Source organism: Culex pipiens, chromosome 3 (genome assembly GCF_016801865.2).
Source record: "Culex pipiens pallens isolate TS chromosome 3, TS_CPP_V2, whole genome shotgun sequence".
Taxonomy (NCBI): Eukaryota; Metazoa; Arthropoda; class Insecta; order Diptera; family Culicidae; genus Culex; species Culex pipiens.
Window position 1 is genome coordinate 130,413,104 of NC_068939.1, and position 23,025 is coordinate 130,436,128.

The window sequence follows — 23,025 nt, forward strand, 5'->3', positions numbered from 1 at the left end:
CTTAACTCCAGGGAGCCCAACACATTTATATAGTAGTCTACCATATCCACTGATGCTATACGCACATGATCCGGGGTCAAAAGCCGATGACCTCTTCTTTGTTACGGCTGTAGACTCGTAGATCTTAACTCCAGGGAGTCCTTGGATGACCATGGACATCCCATTACATTCATATAGTAGTCTACCATATCCACTGATGCTATACGCACATGATCCGGGGTCAAAATCCGACGACCTCTTGCTTGTTACGGCGGTAGACTCATAGATCTTAACTCCATTCATATAGTAGTCTACCATATCCACTGGTGCTATACGCACATGATCCGGGGTCAAAATCCGACGACCTCTTGCTTGTTACGGCGGTAGACTCGTAGATCTTAACTCCAGGGAGTCCTTGGATGACCATGTACATCCCATTACATTCATATAGTAGTCTACCATATCCACTGATGCTATACGCACATGATCCGGGGTCAAAATCCGACGACCTCTTGCTTGTTACGGCGGTAGACTCATAGATCTTAACTCCAGGGAGTCCTTGGATGACCATGGACATCCCATTACATTCATATAGTAGTCTACCATATCCACTGGTGCTATACGCACATGATCCGGGGTCAAAATCCGACGACCTCTTGCTTGTTACGGCGGTAGACTCGTAGATCATAACTCCAGGGAGTCCTTGGATGACCATGTACATCCCATTACATTCATATAGTAGTCTACCATATCCACTGATGCTATACTCACATGATCCGGGGTCAAAATCCGACGACCTCTTGCTTGTTACGGCGGTAGACTCATAGATCTTAACTCCATTCATATAGTAGTCTACCATATCCACTGGTGCTATACGCACATGATCCGGGGTCAAAATCCGACGACCTCTTGCTTGTTACGGCGCTAGACTCGTAGATCTTAACTCCAGGGAGTCCTTGGATGACCATGTACATCCCATTACATTCATATAGTAGTCTACCATATCCACTGATGCTATACGCACATGATCCGGGGTCAAAATCCGACGACCTCTTGCTTGTTACGGCGGTAGACTCATAGATCTTAACTCCATTCATATAGTAGTCTACCATATCCACTGGTGCTATACGCACATGATCCGGGGTCAAAATCCGACGACCTCTTGCTTGTTACGGCGGTAGACTCGTAGATCATAACTCCAGGGAGTCCTTGGATGACCATGTACATCCCATTACATTCATATAGTAGTCTACCATATCCACTGATGCTATACTCACATGATCCGGGGTCAAAATCCGACGACCTCTTGCTTGTTACGGCGGTAGACTCGTAGATCTTAACTCCAGGGAGTCCTTGGATGACCATGTACATCCCATTACATTCATATAGTAGTCTACCATATCCACTGATGCTATACGTACATAATCCGGGGTCAAAATCCGACGACCTCTTGCTTGTTACGGCGGTAGACTCGTAGATCTTAACTCCAGGGAGTCCTTGGATGACCATGTACATCCCATTACATTCATATAGTAGTCTACCATATCCACTGATGCTATACGCACATAATCCGGGGTCCAAATCCGACGACCTCTTGCTTGTTACGGCGGTAGACTCATAGATCTTAACTCTAGGGAGTCCTTGGATTACCATGGACATCCCGAAGTACCCATAGACCTTTGAGAAACATAAAATTTTAGTAAACAAATATATTTAAAAAAAATGTTTTTCAAATATTTAAATTTTAAACTTTTAATATTTATTTTTATAATCGTACAAAAAATGCTAGCTGTGGACCCCCCGAACTTGACAACTTTTTTATACATTTGTATTGGTTGTTTCCGTTGTGCTTAAAGGAAATGGCTATGCACCAGGCGCCTCCATATTTTTGTAGATGGCTCATATAGTTGGGAGGAGACGCAAGTTTTTTTTAAATTGTTCGATTTTTTTATGTTAAAAAATTTACCAGTTTCTCGTCAGTCCGCGTGGACATAAAATCAAATTCTGTCGATTGCATCGGATTCGGGGATGCCTTTTCTCTGAGGAACCGATGAGATATCGTCAATCCCTTGACACAAGTTTTGTTTTGTCGAGTAGTGTTATTAAATCACACGGGCTTTTCCGGGCAACACTTTTCCCACCCCTTTTCTGAGCAAATATATCTCTTGGACAGCGTTTACGTGGATCGACGAGGAACTTCACCACAAACCATCTTCTTCAGCGTCATCGTCGTCGTCGTCCTGATCCAGGAATCACTTCAGGCTGAGTCCTAGTTCCGGGAACCGACACGTCGCTGCCACCGTAGCCGCACCGTAGCACATTCCAGACCGGTGCGTCCAGAAATCGGAATTTCAGAGCATCACTCTGGTGGCATTGATGGTGCGGTTTCTGGTTGAGATCTAAAGGGAAGAGGGAGATAGAGAGAGAGTTGAGAGTTAATGACAGAGATGAAGGTATTAATTAGTTGGAGTGGGGAGGGCGGTGGTTTTAAGGTAGGTGGAACCTTGAGTTAATTTGTTCATGTATAGTCAATTAGATTACCGAAAGTTGCCACGTTGCGACCGCACCGCGTCGCGTCGTGAATTTATGAGATTGATATCGTATTATATGAAATTAGTAGTATAATCATTTCTCGAGCGTCCTTTTTGGATTTTTCACAAACCTCAAGAATGTAAGTCGTTTTTTTTCAAGGGACAGCTAAGCAGAAGACTGCGAAGCGATTTGACCACTCAGAAGAACATCATCTAACGTAGTCGTACAAAAAATATTGTTTTCGATCTTCTTCTTGCAGCAGTTTAAAATGTACAAAAAAAAGAAAAAAAAGCGGTTGCCTAAAAAAAACTCAGTAGGTCGTGTTCATCGTTTGAATGGGAATAAAATTCTGAAATTGTGGAGAAAGTCACTTTTATATTTTACGAAATTGGGTATCTCTGCTTATATTAAACCAAAATTCATACTTTTTTAATGGAACATGTTCAGAAAACTGTTCTCTACAATGTGATGGATTCAAAAATGTTTTAAAATGTCATGGTGTAATATGGCAGAAGATTTGTTAAAATAATGTTGGGAACCTTTTGGGTAATCAATAGCTTTTAAATGAAATACTCTAAGTTTAGCAATGTTTTAAGCTCGAATTTGTATCCGGGCAATCTGTTGCTGTATTTTCATGACAAATTGTACAAAGAAACGATTTTTATTCGGTCGTTTTGAGGTTTCCAGCTTGGATTTTTGGGTTATTTCAAAGAAAGCTAGAAATCTGGTAAATTTGGGTTGGAAACTTTTTATTTGAGGTCAAATATGTAATTTAGAGTCTCTTGAGGCACATCCATAAGAAATTTGATGGATATAAACATAAACCCATCGATTTCCATCGACTTTTCTGAAGAAAAATCCTATGAAATCGAAAAAAAATCTAAAAAAAAATGTTGCTCTAGACTCCCCGACGGAATATTTCGCCGGACCCCGCAAAATGTCGGGAAAGAGTCCTTCTTTCATGGTGCCAAATATCAGACTTGCCGAATTTTTTATCTTAATGTTCCCGGAAAAATACACCGTGATATGATTTCAATTTATTTTTGAAATGTTTTCCAACTGGTAAGGTTTGTATCAAGATTATTAGTTTTAAAACATGTACAGGGCTAGTCAATAGTGTGTTAAAAACTAGTTGCGTTCAAAACTTTTATTTTGAATTCCGAAGTGACTTTGAAAGTCAAAGTTTTTCTTGTTAAAAATCAGATTTAAGGTGTTCAAATTTAATTTTTAAGTCAAATGTACCATCACTAAGGTTGATGATATAGTTTTTTAAGGAAAAAAATCAATGTTCAAAATACATATAAATTTTAGGTACAATTTTTCAAAACTCACAATTTTGCCTAAAATTCGCTAAAACTGGTTTTGTTTATAAAATTATCGATTCATATTGCATTTTAAACCGAATTCGAAGCACGAATCAAAAGTTTTCACATTTTATATCACATTGTTCTGCTGTAAATGCCTATGAATTTGAAGATATTTTTTAAATTATGTTTCAAAAACACATAAAATTTATTATTTACAAATTTATGTTACCTTCTTCTAAAGAAAAATGTCCAAAGAATCCGAAAATGCATCTCGTTTTCCGATTCAAATTCATGTTCATTAGGGTGGTCCAAATCCGGACTTTGTTGGGGCTACCCCCTAAAATCAAAGATTGACCCATCACTAGGTTTAATTCCAAATTTGAGCTCATTCTGACCATGGGAACCCCTCCCTCCAATCGCTTAAAGTTTGTATGGGAAAAATCGTCAAAATGTATGGAGAAAAGCAACTGTTTTACTTTTTTACCTGTGGAAGGCGCCATCACAGAGTAATCCAGAGGGAGCACTGACATTTGATTTATGGTTGCGTTACGCGGTACATCGTGGTACACCCCCCCTTCAGGAAAAACTTAGCATGAGAAGCTATTTCTTTGCTATCTTAGTTCACTGGATTTTCAGAGGCGTTACGTTTTTCAATGACAGTTTTCATTGTCAGAAATTGAAAACATTACTGAATCAGTTGAAAATTCTTAATTTTTAGGTTGCTTTCGAGCAGTCAACTTTTTTTCCCCCAACTTGGCAAAGTTACCAACTTTTAATGATTTAGACAGTTTTTTGCTATGTAACATTACGGCAGTCGTACGATGTGCAGCAAGCTGAACTGAGGTGAAGGAGAACCAATCCCACACATAAATGCAAACCTTCCTCGGCCAGGGTTTGCAGGAAGAAAATACCCAACTCCCGCTTTTTCGCCATTGTCGCCCCGATTGCCCACAATTGCCGGAAGGTGTGTTGCGAGCCCGACTAGTTCTGCTCAGGGCGAATGAACATAATTTTTATTGCCCTGGCGAAATTCATCAAGGACGACTTGGGGAGCCTAATATAACTGATCTGACCTGATTTGTGTCGCTTGTCGTTCTTCCCGCTACCGCTCGTGATGTTGATGTTACGTGGCCGCTCGATGCTCGTGCAGCAGCTGGCAGGAACGCGGATGAACCCCACAGCTGCGTACACCGTCTGCTGTTCGGCGACAATCCGACTCCTTCTAACGGCCCGTAGACAAGGTCATCGGGCGGGCTTTCTCCCACGGCACAACACTTCGTCGCATTCCGATTTTCCAACGGCTCGTAGACGAGGACAGTTCGCGGTCGTTTTTTCTCTCGCACCACAACAGGACACCTTTTAAATGTTTACAATCGATCCCGACGATGCAAAACAAAACTAAAACCAGTTTGACAGGACATTTTCAAATATTGGCAACTAGATTTAATTCAAATATCCGATCAAAAACATAACGCCTGAAAAAAAAAACATAACGCCTGCTACCCTTAGGAAAATCCAACAACAACATCCGTAACGCAACCACAAAATTCAATGACTTTTGTTCGGACTGCGTCCTCTGGATTACTCTGTGGCGCCATAGTTATCCGATTCTTACCATTTTTCAAATGTAGAACCTTCATTAAATTTAGAACAATTTTCCCGAAGACACCATATTTTTTGGATTTTTTCCAACGAAGTTATTACCGCCCAAAACTGACCATTTTTGCGCGGCTAGCTGTAAGGGGCTACCTAACAACGATGTTTAATTCCAATTCGTACACGCACGTGCTCTCTCTCAGATTCAAACTCTCTCACGAGCTTGCTCGCCTGCCTGCCTGCCTGCCTGCCTGTTTACCTACAAGCGCGCGCTGTTTCTCTGCTTGGATTTTTGTCGTCGTCGTCATTTGCTATCCGCTGCGCTGCGTTCCTGGCATGTTTATTATAATTTTCAAGATATATTTCGATATTTATTTCGAGATATAAAATTAAATGTAATATGTGATAAACGATAGATATCATATTATCAGAGCGTGTGTGAGAGAATACAAATTTCGATAAATTAGTTCCTCCATGAATTGTCATCTGTTATTACTGAGTGAATTTTTAAATAGGGATATTGTAATTGAAATTTATTTCTAGTTATTTTTAACTGGTGCCATACCAAACTCAAGACTGAGATTTTAACTATTCTATACAAAATAAAAGACTTTATTTAATTAGTCAAGTATAGATTTCAGGAAGAACAATACACTTAGACAACTCATCGATTATGGGAACTGTTTTTTTCCACTTTTGTATACTATCAAACAAGCTTAAAAAGAAAACATTTGAAGTTTTTTCGTAGCTCTTTGATCACGACTATTTTTTATTTCATACAACATATTTTAATCTGCCGAAAATATAATAAACTTCCTTACAACAAATTGCGGTATATTTTGCCTTTGACGATTATTAGAAGTTTGTGTTAGATTCCAAAACATCCTAAAAGTGCAACGATGTTTAAAAGAAAAGCCTCAAAAATCGAGATTGTTGAGCTAGCTAGTTTTATATCTGGAATCAAATTGCCTTCGAATGGACAAGCAGTTGGTCGGATGATATTTAGAGTAAAAAAAAAACAAAATTTGTATTACCTGATATTTTTTTAAATAACTCTAATGAGCATATACGAACAACTGCTTGTAATGCTTGGAAAAACGAACAAACCCTGTTCATTTGCTTCAAATTTTTAAATGAGACTGAGCCAAGGCCTAAGCTGCCTTTTATTCAAATTATTTTTTTCTCAGCGCACTTTTTTTAAATTTTGACATAATCTAAGAATTTGTATGCTAAATATATCTCAAAACAAACCTGCTATTTTAGTTGAAAATTATAATAAACATGCCAGGAACGCTGCGCAGCGGATAGCAAACGAAAACGACGACGACGACAAAAGTCCAAGCAGAGAAACAGCGCGCTTGTAGGTCAACAGGCAGGCAGGCAGGCAGGCGAGCAAGCTCGTGAGAGAGTTTGAACCTGAGAGAGAGCACGTGCGTGTACGAATTGGAATTAAACATTGTTATTAGGTAGCCCCTTACAGCTAGCCGCGCAAAAATTGTCAGTTTTGGGCGCTAATAACATCGTGGGAAAAAATCCTAAAAATATGGTGTCTTCGGGAAAGTTGTTGAAGGTGAATGAAGGTTCTACATTTGAGAAATGGTAAGAATCGGATAACTATGGCGCCTTCCACAGGTAAAAAAGTAAAACAGTTGCTTTTCTCCATACATTTTGACGATTTTTCCCATACAAAAATTTTAAGCGATTGGAGGGAGGGGTTCCCGTGGTCAGAATGAGCTCAAATTTGGAATTTAGCCTAGTGATGGGTCAATCTTTGATTTCAGGGGGTAGCCCCAAAAAAGTCCGGATTTGGACCACCCTAATGTTCATGGAGAAATAATGACACTTTGAGAATATTAGCTTAATACAATTCATTAACATTTTTTTAACTATATTTAACTAACTTTTTCAACTTTTCAAAATTTTACGAAAACTTTTTCAAAAAGTACTTTGAACACTTCTCTTCCACGGTCAGCATGATTCCATATCATTGCGTACGTATTTAATTTGTACACAGCTAAAAAAGTAGTGTGCAGCTGCGTGTAAAAGGCCTGGATGTAAAATAAATATTTCATTATTTTATGCATTTTTATGTCATTTTACACTCTGAAATATGTAGCCCATCAGTATGGGAAACCTACTTGACCGAAATGTCAAGCTCATATATGCGTTTTACCTTACGGTTTTTCATCGGTCTTATGCCCGAGTGGGCTAAGGTGCCAGTCCTTACTATTGGTGCTGGGTTTGAATCCCGTCGGTTTCAACTTTTTTTAGTGTTTGCAAAAATTGTACATGCAGTGTGTAATATTAAGTGTGCATGCTTTTGCATGCGATTTTACCATCGGATTTTTTTGCTGTGTACTCTTCATTTTCCGGAAAAATCTCAAACCTACCAAAATCACCCCGGTTTACGATACATGAAAACGGCCACCTTTTCTGTAGTAACAACAAGTGCTGCCAGTTTAGTTTACATTTAACCCTCTACAACCTAACCCCACCTTTAGACGGGCTTCGATCTAAAAAATCGCCAAAAATCAATTTTTCAACCAATTTTTGATCTTTAAAAAGCATTGGAAAGAAGAACTCTTAAAATTTTAGAAAATTAGGGTTGGAAGTTTAACTTGTTTTATGTGACTTTGCCAATGTTTTTAAAAATGACATTTTTTTAGGGGTTAACTTTGGCTGTCTTTTTTACTAACATATTCTATATTTTCAGTAAAAAGAAGTATGCAGTAATTTTTGTAGTATCCCAGACTATGCCTCTACGCATTTTTTTTTACAATTTGAATGATGATGGTGCTGTTCTATAGCAGAAAATGTGAAAAACAAGCAAAAAATTTAAAAAGTAACAAGCAATTAGATTTGATTTAAGACCATAAATCATTAGTAAGGGTTCCAAACAACAAAGTTCGGCGCAAACATTTATCCATAATCCGTTTGATTTTTATTGGCAACATGTTAATGTTTAAAAATTCTCTAAAAATCAGCTTTGATAGCTTTGAAAAAACCTCAATTTTTGTTGCGGAAATTGACATGCAAAATCAATAGTTTTTATTGGTTGGACTATATTACTTGACCGTCCTTAAGAAGAAAAGCAATTAACCGCGTTTAGTACATCGAAATCACCTTTTTTGTCGAAAATTTTGCTGAAAAACTTATTTTATGAAATATATAATTCTCATTAATGCATATGAGTAGTTGTCGAAGTTTTTGATGATCGATTTTTTTTTCTTTTTTTTTGTAACTTTGCCCGTGCATTCCCGGGATTACAAGAAGCTATTTTTCATAAATAAGCCTTCATTTCATTTTTCAAAATGGGCATGCGAAAATTTGAAAATCTGTATCTTGAGTTGGGATCTACCGATTACATTGGTGCCTCCGTGAAACTTGGGACTTCTAAGCATAAAAAAACTCCAATTTATTTAATTGAGTTTTTATCACTGGAAGTTTTACTCTCATGATAAGATTTTTTTTATTTTCGTTTTCTTAGGTCTGAAGAATTCATTTCTTACACTAGAGTTCAGGATGGCGCAAATTCTTGTACAAAAGATATCTAAAGTTTTTTTTTAAATTGGTCCTATAAACATTTGAAAGACAATATTTTATCGGACCTTTTAAACAAAACTCTAGATATGAATTTTTAAAAGAAATGATTTTTTTTTCCAAAAATATAACCACATTATTGCAAGACAAATCAATAAAAAAATGATGCTGAGCAAATTTGTAGTTGAGTTTGACATTAGACTCTCTTTTGATAAAGTGTACCGTATTAAATTAAACGCATTTGAAAGTTGGGTAATTCTCTACCGACTCACACGAAATCGGAAAAGCTGCCCCGTCCCCTCTTTGATTTGCGTGAAACTTTGGGCGGTACGACCCCTTCCATTTTTGATCATGCGAAAAAAGACATGTTTTTCAATAATTTGCAGCCTTTAAAGGTGATGAGATAGAAATTTGTTGCCAAAGGGACTTATTGTAAAATTGGACGCCCGATTTAATGGCGTACTCAAAATTCCGAAAAAAACATATTTTTCATCGAAAAAAAAAAAACATGAAAAAGTTTTAAAAACTCTGCCATTTTTCGTTACTCAGCTGTTAATTTTTTTGGAACATGTCATTTTAAGGGAAATTTAATTTACTTTTCGAATCTACATTGACTCAGAAGGGTCATTTTTCATTTAGAACAATATTTTTCATTTCAAACTTTGCAGGGTTATTTTTTAGATTGTAATAATGTTCTACAAAGTTGTATAGCTGACAATTACAAAAAAATTATTTATATACATGATGGGTTTGCTTTTAATCACCATGTGTTTTCGTGATTTTACGAATAAATGATTTGAAAAAAGTTGGTCGTCGTTGATCATGGCCGTTCATCGTCACCCGCGACAGTCACGAACGAAGAAACAAAGAGAAACGCAAAAAGTAATATTTTCAAAACTTTTTTTTCGTAAAATCGCGAATTTGATAATAATATATCAAAATTTTGTAATTGTCTGCTCTACAACTTTGTAGAACATTGTTAATCTTTAAAGATTAACCCTACATTTTTAAATGATTCATTCCAAACTTTTAATTTGCATTTATGAAAACATTTTTTGAGCATCGCTCAACTGCTGCTAATGTAGACCGCCATCGTTCCCTCTTTACGACATTTTCAATTTTCAACTGCCAGTCCTAATTTCTGCCCTAAAGTTGTTCCACCAGAGAAACTCCGTCCAAACTGGCAACACTCCGGCTGTTTTTGACTGCTCCGTTTCGCAAACAACGAGAAGGAGCGTCGTGCAAGAAAAAGTTTAATAATTAAACGGTTCGCGTGGAAGGTCCGTCCGTATACCGAGAAGGCACTGACCAGTCCCAGGGAAGGTTGAGTTGGGTCTCGGGGATGAGCCGGCGAGTTGCGTCGACTGTCTGCGTCAGCTGATATTTCCGACGCGCCTTGGGACCCCGGCATGACCGGGCCCGGATGGCAAGGGGGACAGTGAAAAATGGTCAACATTTCGCAGTACTGAGATGAAAATTTAATCACTGTCACTGCGAAGATTATTGCCAGTGGGGGAACGTGACTGTCCTTTTAGCGCTTGGTAAATGAATTGCCAAGAAATTTGCTCATTTGAGTAAAAGTGGTTGGACACTTTCAGAGTAGAAAATTTCCTTTATGAATATTTGAGCTGTAGCTTTTAATTTCCCAAGCAATTAGAATGGCAACTGATAAAGTGAATTAACTTTTATTTATTTTCCGTAACGTATTCATTGAATGCCACTAAATGTGAATTAATCTAAGTGAGAATCACACGTGGTTGCCCAAACTGAAAGATACCTCTGTGGACATTGACTGCATAAATAAGGAATTTCACGCTTGCAAGGTGTCGGGTTACTAAGCAGGGTTTATAATTTTTTTTTTGCATTTCAAATTCTTCAGATGATTTATGTCCCGTCGGTGTTTATAATATTCTCGCTAAAAGCGTGTAACATAACACGTTGCTCTTCCGACCTGTTTCCACGATAATTCGCCTTTCAGAAGTGAGTATGAAAATTTAATACATTTTTACCTCGCTGTGTAGGAAACATGTTCCTAGTAAATTTACAGTGAACATTTGTAAGCGAACCTGAGATGAACGAGGGTAATTTTATTTAAAACTTGTAATACAAGGAAAAAAGGGAAAATGAAGATGGATGTCCGCTAATGGCAACAGCTGGCTGTCAACATCAATCAATTTGGAAGATTCCATTTTTCATTGATCAAATTAGAAATATGGTTTGATGTGAGAGCGATGGCTACAAAGATGACCATTACCGTTTTCTACAATAGAACAATTCTCTACGAAAACTGGATATGGATATTTTGTCGTGTGCTTTCCTATGACCAAAGAAGGTATTTTACTTCATTGGTTCGTCGATACAAGCACGGAAAAACAGACGTTAATCATTAACCATTGTTCTTCAAAAAACATCAATCACTGAACCATCTAGATGTGAACGCACACACCACACGAAAATGCGTTGCAAAATTAATAGCGGTATAACTTTTTTCTTTTCTCATAACTTCTAGTCATTTCAACCGATTTTAACTCTCTTGGACGCAAATGAATGGTTTGGACTTTTATGGAAAACTATTTTGACGACTAGCATAATATTTTAATAAGTCAGATGAAATTTCAGAATCCCGTTTCGACCGTGTCTGGACCAAAGAGACCATGTCTGAAATTTGTTTTATCGTATTTCCCAGAAAATGCCATAAAACCTGCTAAAAAATTGAAGTAGTTCATTAAGGGGTTACATACATGTAGAAAATCTAAAAATTTCATATTACAGAAAATTTATAAAATCCATCAAAAAGATGATTTCCTTTTTTCTTGAAACATCGAGTTGATTTACGGTTGCCACGATATCTCGAGATTGGATTTGGCTGAAATTTGGTGCGAAGACACTCAAGACATATCCCAGACTGGTTTAACGAGATTTCACAAAAGTTATGAGCCGTTTTGGTCAAAGCAGTGTTGAGATATTGTGGCACCCGTTTTTTGAAACTGCTAACCAAATATCTTCAAATTTATTTTATTAAGTATATTTAAATGCATTGAAATCAGATTTGAAAAAAAGTTTAAGTGTGTGCTCATACCAACCCTTGACTTTTTTTTGCTGATTTACATGTATGTAACCTCTTAACAAGACTGCAAAATAAAGCTTTTGGAAGCAAAAAAAAAAACGAAAGCAAATCAAAAACTTGTGAAATTTTTTTTTTCGTTCAGGCCATTGCAAATATTTTTCAAAGTTTATGTCCCCCCCCCCCCCTTCAAAATCGTCCCAAAAAATCAGGGGTATTTTCACGAAAAACTTCACAAATTTCAATGAAAATAGTAGTATAATAAATTAAAATCAATTTTAAACGCATTTTCTTAGTTAATAATCATATTTAGCATGTTTGAACACAGTGTTGTTGTCATCTCGATGAAAATGTTCAAAAGTTCTTGTGGTGAAAACAAGTCACTACTGCCTTCTCCCGTTGATGCTGGTTGGTTTTCCCTCGGTTGCTGACTGAAGCCTGGAGGTGTTGTATTCTCTGCAACTTTTTGCCGCTGATTCAACGGCAATGGCTGCAGATTTGGAACCACTCGAACAGATCTCGCTCCAGGTGACGCCAAAGCAGGAAAATCCACGTCCGTGTAAGTTGGTGGTGTTTTGCGACGATTTGGTTGGTGCCTCGTCGTCGCTTGCTGCCGAATTTTCACAAACTCAGCTCGTTTTGGGCAGCTTCGATTCTTGGTTGAATGGTCGCCGCCGCAATTGAAGCATTTCGCTTCGATGTTCTCGTTGATTGTTTCGCAAGCTTGAGTTTTGTGCTCACCTCCGCAGGTTGCACAACGACTCTTGATGAAACAGTTCCTTCCACCATGTCCAAACTGCAAACAGTTCGAACACTGCGTCACGTCACGGTGCACTGGACGATAACGTTCCCAAGACACGATGATGTTGAAAATTGCCCGAACTGCTTTCAGCTCAGACCGCGTTGTCGATCCTTTCTCGAGATGAACCAGGTACAGTTGATCACGATACTTGATGTCCTTGTTGTGTCTCGTCATCTTGAAGACTTCGATCACGTTCAACTTAAAAGTTTTGAGCTCTTCTTTCAGCACACTCACATCCATGTCGTACAGGCCTCGGAAAACCTGTTTCATGGGGCGTTGACCTGGATCGTCATGGCTGTAGTATTCAATCTTTGTGTTGTTCAGGAAATCCCGAACGTAGTTGTAATCCTTTCTGGTAGGTAGCAGAATTTTGAGTCCATCAGCACACAAGCGAATGGAAGCTCGTAAAGTACCAGATTTGATAAACCCGGTCAGCCACTTACGCACCGAATCCGATGACGATGTTTTCACAAAAATGGGTGGCAACTTTTCCCGTTGTTCAAATTCTTCCTTTTCGCTCACGTCCACAAGGAGGGTAGCGAACTGGTTTCCAGACGAATTTTGAGCGTCCTTGCTCAAACTGCCTGGCTTTGCAGGTAGCGCTTCGGCATTCTTTAGCTTCTTCAAATCTGCCGATCCTGCTGGTGAGGACCGCCTCTTTTTCTTGCCGTGAGGCATTTTTGCACTTTTTAAGCACTTTTTTGGTTTGTGAGGGACGCACGTCTGACTCGCTTCTCTGCTGATCGCAGACTATTTTATGCGCAAAGAAAAATTTCTTTAATGCTTAAAAACCATGGCTAGAAATTGCATTTTTTTATTATTTTGCGGAATAACCGATAAACATATAAAAAAAAATATAAAACGGTAGTTTAAAGTTTCATACGACTTTTTAAAATTAAAACGTAGTTTTTTAGACCTCAAACTTTTACTTGAAATTCCAACCAAATGCTTAATCGGTTAAAAAGACAAAAAGTTGTGATTTTTAGAAAAAAAGTGTTTTTGCTGTTCTTTTTTATTTCAGTTTTCGAAACACCCCAAACTTGGTTAGGACCACCCAAATGAAGGAAATACGTGTTATTTAGGTCATTGAATCTCCATTTTTTTCGATAATTTTAGCCATTCTTTTTTTCGAAAGCTAGGAAAAGTCTATAAGATTTTCTAAGAAAATCACCTTTATGACAATTTCAAATGGATAATTTTGTTGGTGATAGAGAGTCTAGCAAAGAATGAAAACAAAACATATATATTTTTTAATGATTCGATTTTCATTGTTAAATGTGAAACCTTGGTAAAATTTAATCTTTTTAAAATTTTAGTGTTGATTTTAAAATTTGAAAATATGTTGAATCTTGAATCAGAAAATTTCGCAAATGTTAAATTTTGTAACATGAAAATTCGGGTGCCCAGAAAAAATGAACCCTTCTCCACAAGCGAAAAACGGTATTTCGGGATATTTAAGCATCTGAGCAATTCTCTGAGATTTCGGTCATTCGATTTTTTTTGTATTTTTTAATCCGGCTGAATTATTTTTGGTGCCTTTGATATGCCCAAAGAAGCCATTTTGCATCATTAGTTCGTTCATATAATTTTCCATACAAATTTGGCAGCTGTCCATACAAAAATGATATGTGAAAATTCAAAAATCTGTATCTTTTTAAGGAAATTTTTGATCGATTTGATGTCTTCAGCAAAGTTGTAGGTATGGATATGGACTACACTGGACTACGTTAAAAAAAATTGGTGATTTTAGATTTCACTTTTTGTCACTAAAACTTGATTTGCAAAAAAACACTTTTTTTTATTTTTTTTTTGATATGATATATTTTGAGGACATCAAATGCCAACTTTTCAGAAATTTACAGAATGGGCAAAAAATCTTTGACCGAGTTATGATTTTTTGAATCAATACAGATTTTTCCAAAAAATCGAAATATTGGTCGCAAAAATTTTTCAACTTCATTTTTCGATGCAAAATCGAATTTGCAATCAAAAAGTACTGAAGTGAATTTTTGATAAAGTGCACCGTTTTCAAGTTATAACCATTTCAAGGTATTTTTTTGAAAATAGTCGCAGTTTTTCATTTTTGAAAATTAGTGCCCATGTTTGCCCATTTTTGAAAATATATTTTTGAAAAGCTGAGAAAATTCTCTATATTTTGCTTTTTTGAACTTTGTTGATACGACACTTAGTTGCTGAGATATTGCCATGCAAAGGTTAAAAAACAGGAAAATTGATGTTTTCTAAGTCTCACCCAAACAACCCACCATTTTTTTTAGAGCGCCCGCCGCGGGATTCGAACCGGCGACCTCTGGATTGGAGTCCAGTGCGCGGTCCGATTGATCCACACGGGCGGGACTTCACTCATTGAAACTCAAGCCTAAAGTTGGCCAAAAAAATGTTTTTTAAACAAAAATGATTTTTTCAAATCGCTAATAACTTTTTAGGATCTAACTTTACAGCTTCGGCATGTTTTACAAAGTTGTAGAGCATTAAATTTCCAATAAAAAGCTCACTCTTGAGAATATTTTGATGGAAGTTAAGACGCACTGGAACACCATGGCAGCCTGAGTGTGATCTAGAATAAATTTTTATCGTATCAATTGAAAGTTACCGATGAATTCACCTAAAAGTGTGATATCAGTCAACTGAAAAAAAGATACAAAACCTTTATTTTCATTTTGTTCCATGTGTCTTTGAAAACTTTTTTCTGAATCACCCATTTTAACGAAAGATTTAAAAACAAAATTACGATTTTTGAGCCACTTTGGCCGTTCATGTGTTTGTCCAAACTGTTTCACCCCCGCAACATTCGTATGCCAAAATAGGTTCAAAATAACCAGTCCGTGGGTGTTGGATTTTGTGCAAACCAGGTTTCCAGTTACAGTGTACCGATGGAGATAGCTGTTATTTGTTTTCATTTCGCGACCCACAGATGATTTATTTCCCGTTGCGCATTTTTTTCCATCTTTATTAGGAAACGTGTTATGTTTCCCGAAGCTTCTTGTTCCGTGAAAATTTTAGTCCCACGCTGGGCGCTGAAATTTGAGACATTTTCCGCTCATTATGCAGCTTCATCCTGTTTTCACCGAGGAATAAAGCTACTTTTGTTTTCGTTCGTTCACTTGTTGGCAAACCGTAAAACATTTGATCGGCAGAAGAATGAGTAAACATTAATTCACAGTTGTAATAAATAAGAAGAAGCAAAAGAAGAATGACCGCGTTGGCAGGCAACAGCAGCACTGTCAACATCAATCAACGTTTGATTCCGGGCGCTGCTGGCTGTTGGAAAGTGATTTTGCTTGTCATTCATCCTCTTCTTGTCAAGTGTTGAGTTAGCTTGACGAATGGGACAAGAGTTTTAATGGATTTGGTATCGCAGGCCTTGTTAAGTAAGATTACTTATTTTTGTGCAATGATTTCAGAAAATAACTAAGAATCTTCCAATATTTTTAAAAGAATTGTACCAGATTTGCATCAAATTTGGCTAAAAAAATTGTAAAAATTTCAAAACATGGTATATTTATACTATTTGTGTGCACATTTATCCTTTAATTCAGCGAATACCGGGCCTGCTTGATTTACATGGCAGGTGCTGCCAGCCTAGAAGAAGGTTGAGACTCGCTGCTTTAATTTCAATGAGTCTGGCATTAAATGAAAAGCATCTACTAACCTTTAATGATTTTTCTCTCTCCTTGCGACCCTTATGTTGACAGTCCCCCCTCCTCCCCCTGAAAATATCAACGACCTTCGCTTGAATGTTTTCCAATTTTCCCAAAACCGCCCCGCAAGTCATAGAGGTATTCGGCGTCGTCGTCTGTGTCTGCGCTGCTGTGTCGTAAATTATCTCAAAATGACGTCGCGCGCTGGGAAAATGGTAATGAGCGCTAGAGGAAAGGTTCGAGAAATGTTTTTCTCCGTGCCGAAAACCGACGAGTCCTAAAATTATTCATATTCGGTGAGTTGTGTAGACCGTTAGCAACGCGAGTGTACAAACCTATCTGGTGTGCGGAAAAGGTCGGTCGATATCTTTAATTTCAGAGGTGACTGATTTCAAATTTTCCTGCCTCTTAAAATGACGTAGAGTACAACTTTTCACTTGCTGCTATTTATGATGAGTTTAAATATAGACATTATTGAAAATGTTCCTCTCTTTCACATTTAAAAATAGAGTCAACGAACGACACATCGAGAGCATCTGTTCAGGTGTTCAGGCATCATTTCTGGCGACCTTTTTCTCCGGGGACGGATGGGAAGCGACGAAATGTTGTACTTTCGTGATTGCTTTTTTGCTTCAGCCGACAATCCACTTTTCACATCGAACATTGCGAATGTGATATTTTTTCTTTCAATTTGCCTTTTTGGTTTGACGTCTTCCCAAATAGAAATGGCATGTTCAAATTTAGTTTACTTTACGTTTGGAAATGTGTTAGATTTAAAAGGCGTGTAAGAACAAATGACACAAATTTTAATTAGGCTATCTCATTTATTTTTTAAAATGTTGTGCAAAAATGTTGCCACGGTGTATTTTTTCGAGACCTCAAAGATAATACATTCAGTATGTCTGATATTTGGCACCGTGAAAGAAGGGCTCTTTCCAGTCATTTTGAGGGGTATATCGAAATATTTCGTCGGGGGGTCTAGAGCAACTTTTTTTTTTGATGATTATTTATCGATTTTATGGGATATTTGTTCAAAAAAATCACAGAAAATCGGTGTATTCATGTTGATATCACTAAAATTTATTATGAATATGCCTTCAGGACTCTAACCAACTATACTTGGCCAATATTTGACCTCCAATAAAAAAAATCGAACCAAATTTACCAGATTTCTAGCATTCTTACATTACAGCTCACATTGCCCGGATACAAGGCAAAACATAGATTATTTATGTAATAAGCTGTTTATTACCCAACAGGTTCCGAAAATTATTTTTCAACCCTCTGCCACATCACACTATTACATTTTAAAACATTTTAGAATCAATCACATTGTAGAGAGCAGTTGTCTGAACAAGTTCCATAAAAATGTATCAGTTTTGGTTCATTATAGCAGAGATATGCCCAATTTCCTGAAATAAATAGTGCCTTTCTTCAAAATTTCTTAATTTAATTACCTTTCACATGATGGGCACTGCCTACTGAGTTTTGCAATGAATGTTATAGAATAATTTCCATGAATTTCGTCAAAACTTGTTATAATTTTTATGTTTCAATAAAAAATTATCATCATAAAAAATATCTTAGTACGTAGGCTCCTAAGTGTTTGAGTACAGCACGGAGCGACGGCGCCGGATACCCATATTTACACAAAGAATTTTACAAGTCATAGTTACCATGTTTAAAAAATATGCACCAGCACCGCAACCAAATATTTTAAAATTCGGTGCTTTTCGTAGTTACCTTACTTCAAGTGCAGGTACTTATTTCCCTTCCCTGGTTATTAAATTTGAAATGTGTGACAAAATTCCGATCGTTTGATACCCATATTGTAAAAAACTGAAATTTTGAGTATTTTTTTTTTGAAAATACGTAGTTTTGAGAACAATTTGGGTATTTAAAAAAAATATTATTACATTCGAAATGTATGACGAAATTCCGATCGTTTGATACCCGTTTTGTAAAAAACTAAAATTTTTAGTATTTTTTTGAAAATACGTAGTTTTGAGAATATTTTGAGTATTTAAAAAAAAGATATTGCATTCGAAATGTTTGAAGAAATTCCGATCGATTGATACCCATATTGTAAAAAACTGAAATTTTGAGTATTTTTTTGAAAATACGTAGCTTTGGGAAAATTTTGAATATTTTCAAAAATTTTATCTTTACATTTGAAATGTTTGAAAAAATCCCGATCATTTGTTACCCACATTGTGAAAAACTGAAATTTTGAGTATTTTTCGAAAATACGTAGTTTCACGAAAATTTTTAGTACATATTTAAAAAAATGGTATTACATTCGAAATGTATTAAAAAATCCCGATCATGTGATACCCATATTATGAAAAACTGAAATTTTGAGTTTTTTTTTTCGAAAATACGTAGTTTTGTGAAAATGTTGAGTATTTCAAAAACTAGTGTTAGAAATTTCGAAATGTATGAAAAAATCCCGATCTCTTGATACCCATATTGCAATAACAATAATTTTGAGTATTTTTTTAAAAAACATGGCATTTTAAAAATTCAGGAAAAATATTTATTTTTGTTAAGTTTAGAGGGTGACGATTCTCAAGATTTTCAATTTCCCGGGAATCGAGAGTTGAGTTGCGATTTCCCGGGACCCGGGAGTTTTTTTTAACTACGCCAACAGTGTCAAAAATTTAAAATGAAAAGTAATAAATTAGTTTCTTTTAAATGAATTCAGTTACTGTTAATTCATACTTATTTTATGAAACGTTTATTTAAGCAGCCTCATTGTTTTGAGGAACTATATAAAACTTTTGATTTTTTTTTCTGAATCTGCAAAAACAAAATCGTTTCTTGAGTTTTTTAAGACTCAAAATTGTAGTTTAAAATATAAACGAATCTTTATACACACTGAGTGATTTTTCAAAAGTTTCACAAACTTGTTATTAGATTTTTGGTAAAAAAATAACGAATATAGCTTATATATAATTTCCCATTATCGGGAATTTTGCAACATGATAAACAACGACTCAAAACAACAAATGAAATTGTTTTTTGTAGTTTTTAAGTTCAACATTAAAGATTCATTGAAGAAATATTTACAGTTATCAGGAAAACCCAAATGTTCACAAAAAACTAGATTATGAGGATTGATATGCTCAAGAGAAGATATGGAAATTGAACTTAAGGGGTTACATACATGTAAAAATCTCAAAAAATCATATTTCTGATTATTTATTAAATCCTTTCAAAAGATGATTTCCAATCACTCCAGAAAGTTTCATAAAGATATTTAACGATTTAAGTGAGCCGAAAACGATTTAAGTTTAAAATTTTGCTATGCGCAAAGCGAACCATCAAACTTTGTGATAGTTTTTCTCAAAACACCGAGTTGATTTGCGGGTGCCACGATATCTCGAGATGAGATGGACCAAATCGGCTGAAATTTGGAGGGAGGACTCTCAAGACATATCCCGTGTGCATGACGAAGCCCGATTTTGAAATTTAGGCTTTTAAAAAATTACAAAAATCAAAAACTGTTGATTTTTTATATGAAAAACTAAAAAATATTTTTATCTTTTTTTAAAATAAACTTTTTAAGAATCGGCTTTCGTCATGCACACAGGACAAGTTTAGTGAGTCTTCACCAAAATTTTGAGCCGATTTGGTCAACGCAGTGTTGAGATATCGTGGCACCCGTTTTTTGAAACTGCTAACTTAAAATAGCTATATCTCGGCAATGGTACATCCAAATGTCTTCATATTTATTTTGTTAATAGATGAAAATGTATATTTTAATGCCCTGAAAACAAATTTAAAAAAATATTTGATGTGTGCCCAACCCTTGACAATTTTGCCAATTTTCATGTATGTAACGCCTTAACTTGAAAAAGCTTTTCCCTTTTACAAATAATTAGAAAAAAATAATATTTGAAAATAAAACATTTGATTTCATATCTGGAGTGTAACTGCTAAATAATTTTTAAGGTTTTTGGGTTCACCTTTTTTTGGCTTCTCTCAATTATAGTAATTGGAATTTTTGACAAGTTAAAATTTACACTTTCTGAATAAGAAGATTAGATGGAAATTGTTTTTTTTGAACTTGAACATCGAACATTGGACATTCAATGTTCTAAACAATTTTGAATTTTTCAAATGTTTTTCTGACTAGTTCATATAATTTTGCTTCGATATTTATAAGTTTAAATTTCCCGGGAGTCTCGACCGAATTTCCCGGAAATCGAGAGGTCCAAAAATGGTCAATTTCCCGGGAATTCCCGCTCGTCATCCTCTAGTTAAGTTCAATGGATAGCTGACAACATCCTGATTCCAAAACACTTTAATTTTTTGATGTTTGCATGATTTTCATAGGATTATAGCCAATGTCTCTCATATATCCAAGATCCTATAAGCTCTGTGCTTCAATTAAGCACTGGACCGTGCATAACCGAGGCAGTTGAACGAATCAAAACCGGGGCAGTGCAAAACCAAGGCATGACTGTATCCCCTAAAGAAATGACTTGAAATTGTGGAAAATTTTCTAAATCAGGATACCACATTTTGGTATTATTTTGGTATTACAGTATTTTATCAATTTCTTTTGAAACTATGGAAAAATTTTTAACAATTTTCACAATTTCATTAATTTATTTATTAATTTTTCAAAGCAAATCAAGTGCTCTTTTCACACTATACTCAGAGTAACACTGGTAGACACCAATGATTTTTTGTTGTTGTTTTAAGCGAATCAAATGCTTTTTTAATACATTTGTGACTGTATCCAGTGTATTGCAATGGATACTCAACCAGCCACCAGCTAAGCCCTAAACTGTGCTAAGCTTACATAACGCTCCTTACGAGAATTAGCAAATTGACTAGCGAAGAAGACGTATGTGCATGGGACGGTGCCAAGACGGTGGTAAATGTCCGGTTGAACTGCTGTTGCTAAGCTGTTAAGCTTCATTATCGGGTTGTATCATCATTTGTGCTCTTTGGAGTTTAGTGTAGGTTGAATCTGTTAAAATCGGGACACCTGATGTTTGGAATGAATCGATTTGTCAATTTGATGTTTTATTTCATAGTTTAAAGTTGCTTCGTATATTTTAAGTTGTTTAAAATTGTGATTGCTTTGCAAAATTATTCAGCTTCATCACGCTTTACTTTCAATATTAACCGTGGGCACACGTCTCCGTTCATTATCGTGACGCGCTTACGCAGACACTTAAACACCTCCACAATCTGCACACCTTCCAACGAGCAAAGACCATGAGGGAGAGTACGCAACGACGCAGCTGACGTTTATGTTGTCGCCATTATTATTGACACAGCCTGTAATTTACGATCCCCGACGGCTTTAATCGTCCACGGTGTGGTGCGTCCTTGAACCCGGGGATCAGAACGGGAGCTTTTAGAGGGTGGATGTGGGAGGTTAAATATATCCATTACTCGTATGATTTATTATTGCAAGCACCATAAATAGCCACCGGGATCAGACCATCTGGCCACAGCCACAAATCGATCATAATCGGAAAATCCCACGCGTTTCAGCCCCGGTTGATGCCCACGGATATAAATTGATTTACCATAATTACTGGCAACTCTAAAGTGGAGCCGATGTTTGGTTTAGGATATCGTATGATAATTTTCCCAGGAATTTGTTATGGTTTGTCTCAGAGAGAAGCTCGTGCTTTTAAAATAAAAGTCTGAGATTGTTGCTTATTAAAGTTTCAATCAATATTTATTGCAAAAATAACTATGCACAACAAAAAATCCGATGGTAAAATCGCATGCAAAAGCATGCACATCACCTTTGTCAAAATAAACACTTTATATTACACACTGCATGTACATTTTTTGCAAACACAAAAAAAAAAGTATCAACCGACGGGAATCAAACCCAGCACCAACAGTAAAGACTGGCGCCTTAGCCCACTCGGCCAACTGTGTACTTGGCCACTTGGCCTCCAAATTTTAGATAATAAACCAAAGGGAAAAACAACTATTCAAAAATTACAGTGGCCTATTTGAATTTTTTTGGTAATAAGGGTTTTTTTTCAATTCTTAAAATCCATTATACAACAAACCTCAACTCAATATAATTGTGAAAAAATAAATCATTTAGATTACAGAATGAACATTAGGGTGGTCCAAATCCGGGCTTTCTCGGGGCTAGCCCCTGAAATCAAAGATTGACCCATAGCCTAAATTCCAAATTTGAGCTCATTCTGACCAAGGGAACCTCTCCCTCTAATCGCTTGAAGTTTGTATGGGAAAAATCGTTAAAGTGTATGAAGAAAAGCAACAGTTTCAGTTTTTTACCTGTTGAGGGCGCAATAGAGTTATCTAAGCACGGTCGCACGCACACTACCACACACTTAGTTTGGCTGGCCGGTACAAAATTTAACCTCACTTTTTTTCGTGTACGTACATGCAATACATGCGCACGTTGATAACTCTATAGCCGTCCAATTTTTATCAATTCTCAGATGTAGAACCTTCATTAAATTTTGAACAACTTTCCCGATGACACCTTATTTTTAGGATTTTTTGCTGAAAAGTTATTAGCTTTAGAAAATGACC

The 23,025-nt window shown here is 36.4% G+C and overlaps 1 protein-coding gene across 1 annotated transcript in view; it reads right to left on the minus strand.

Moving 5' to 3' along the window:
* Window positions 1–23,025, minus strand: part of LOC120422595 (integral membrane protein DGCR2/IDD-like) — a 195,317-nt gene that overhangs the window by 153,052 nt on the left and 19,240 nt on the right. Inside the window, exon 2 of the mRNA XM_052711233.1 lies at window positions 2,189–2,378. The gene's annotated coding sequence lies outside the window, so the exon portion shown is untranslated. The remainder of the gene's footprint in view (window positions 1–2,188; window positions 2,379–23,025) is intronic.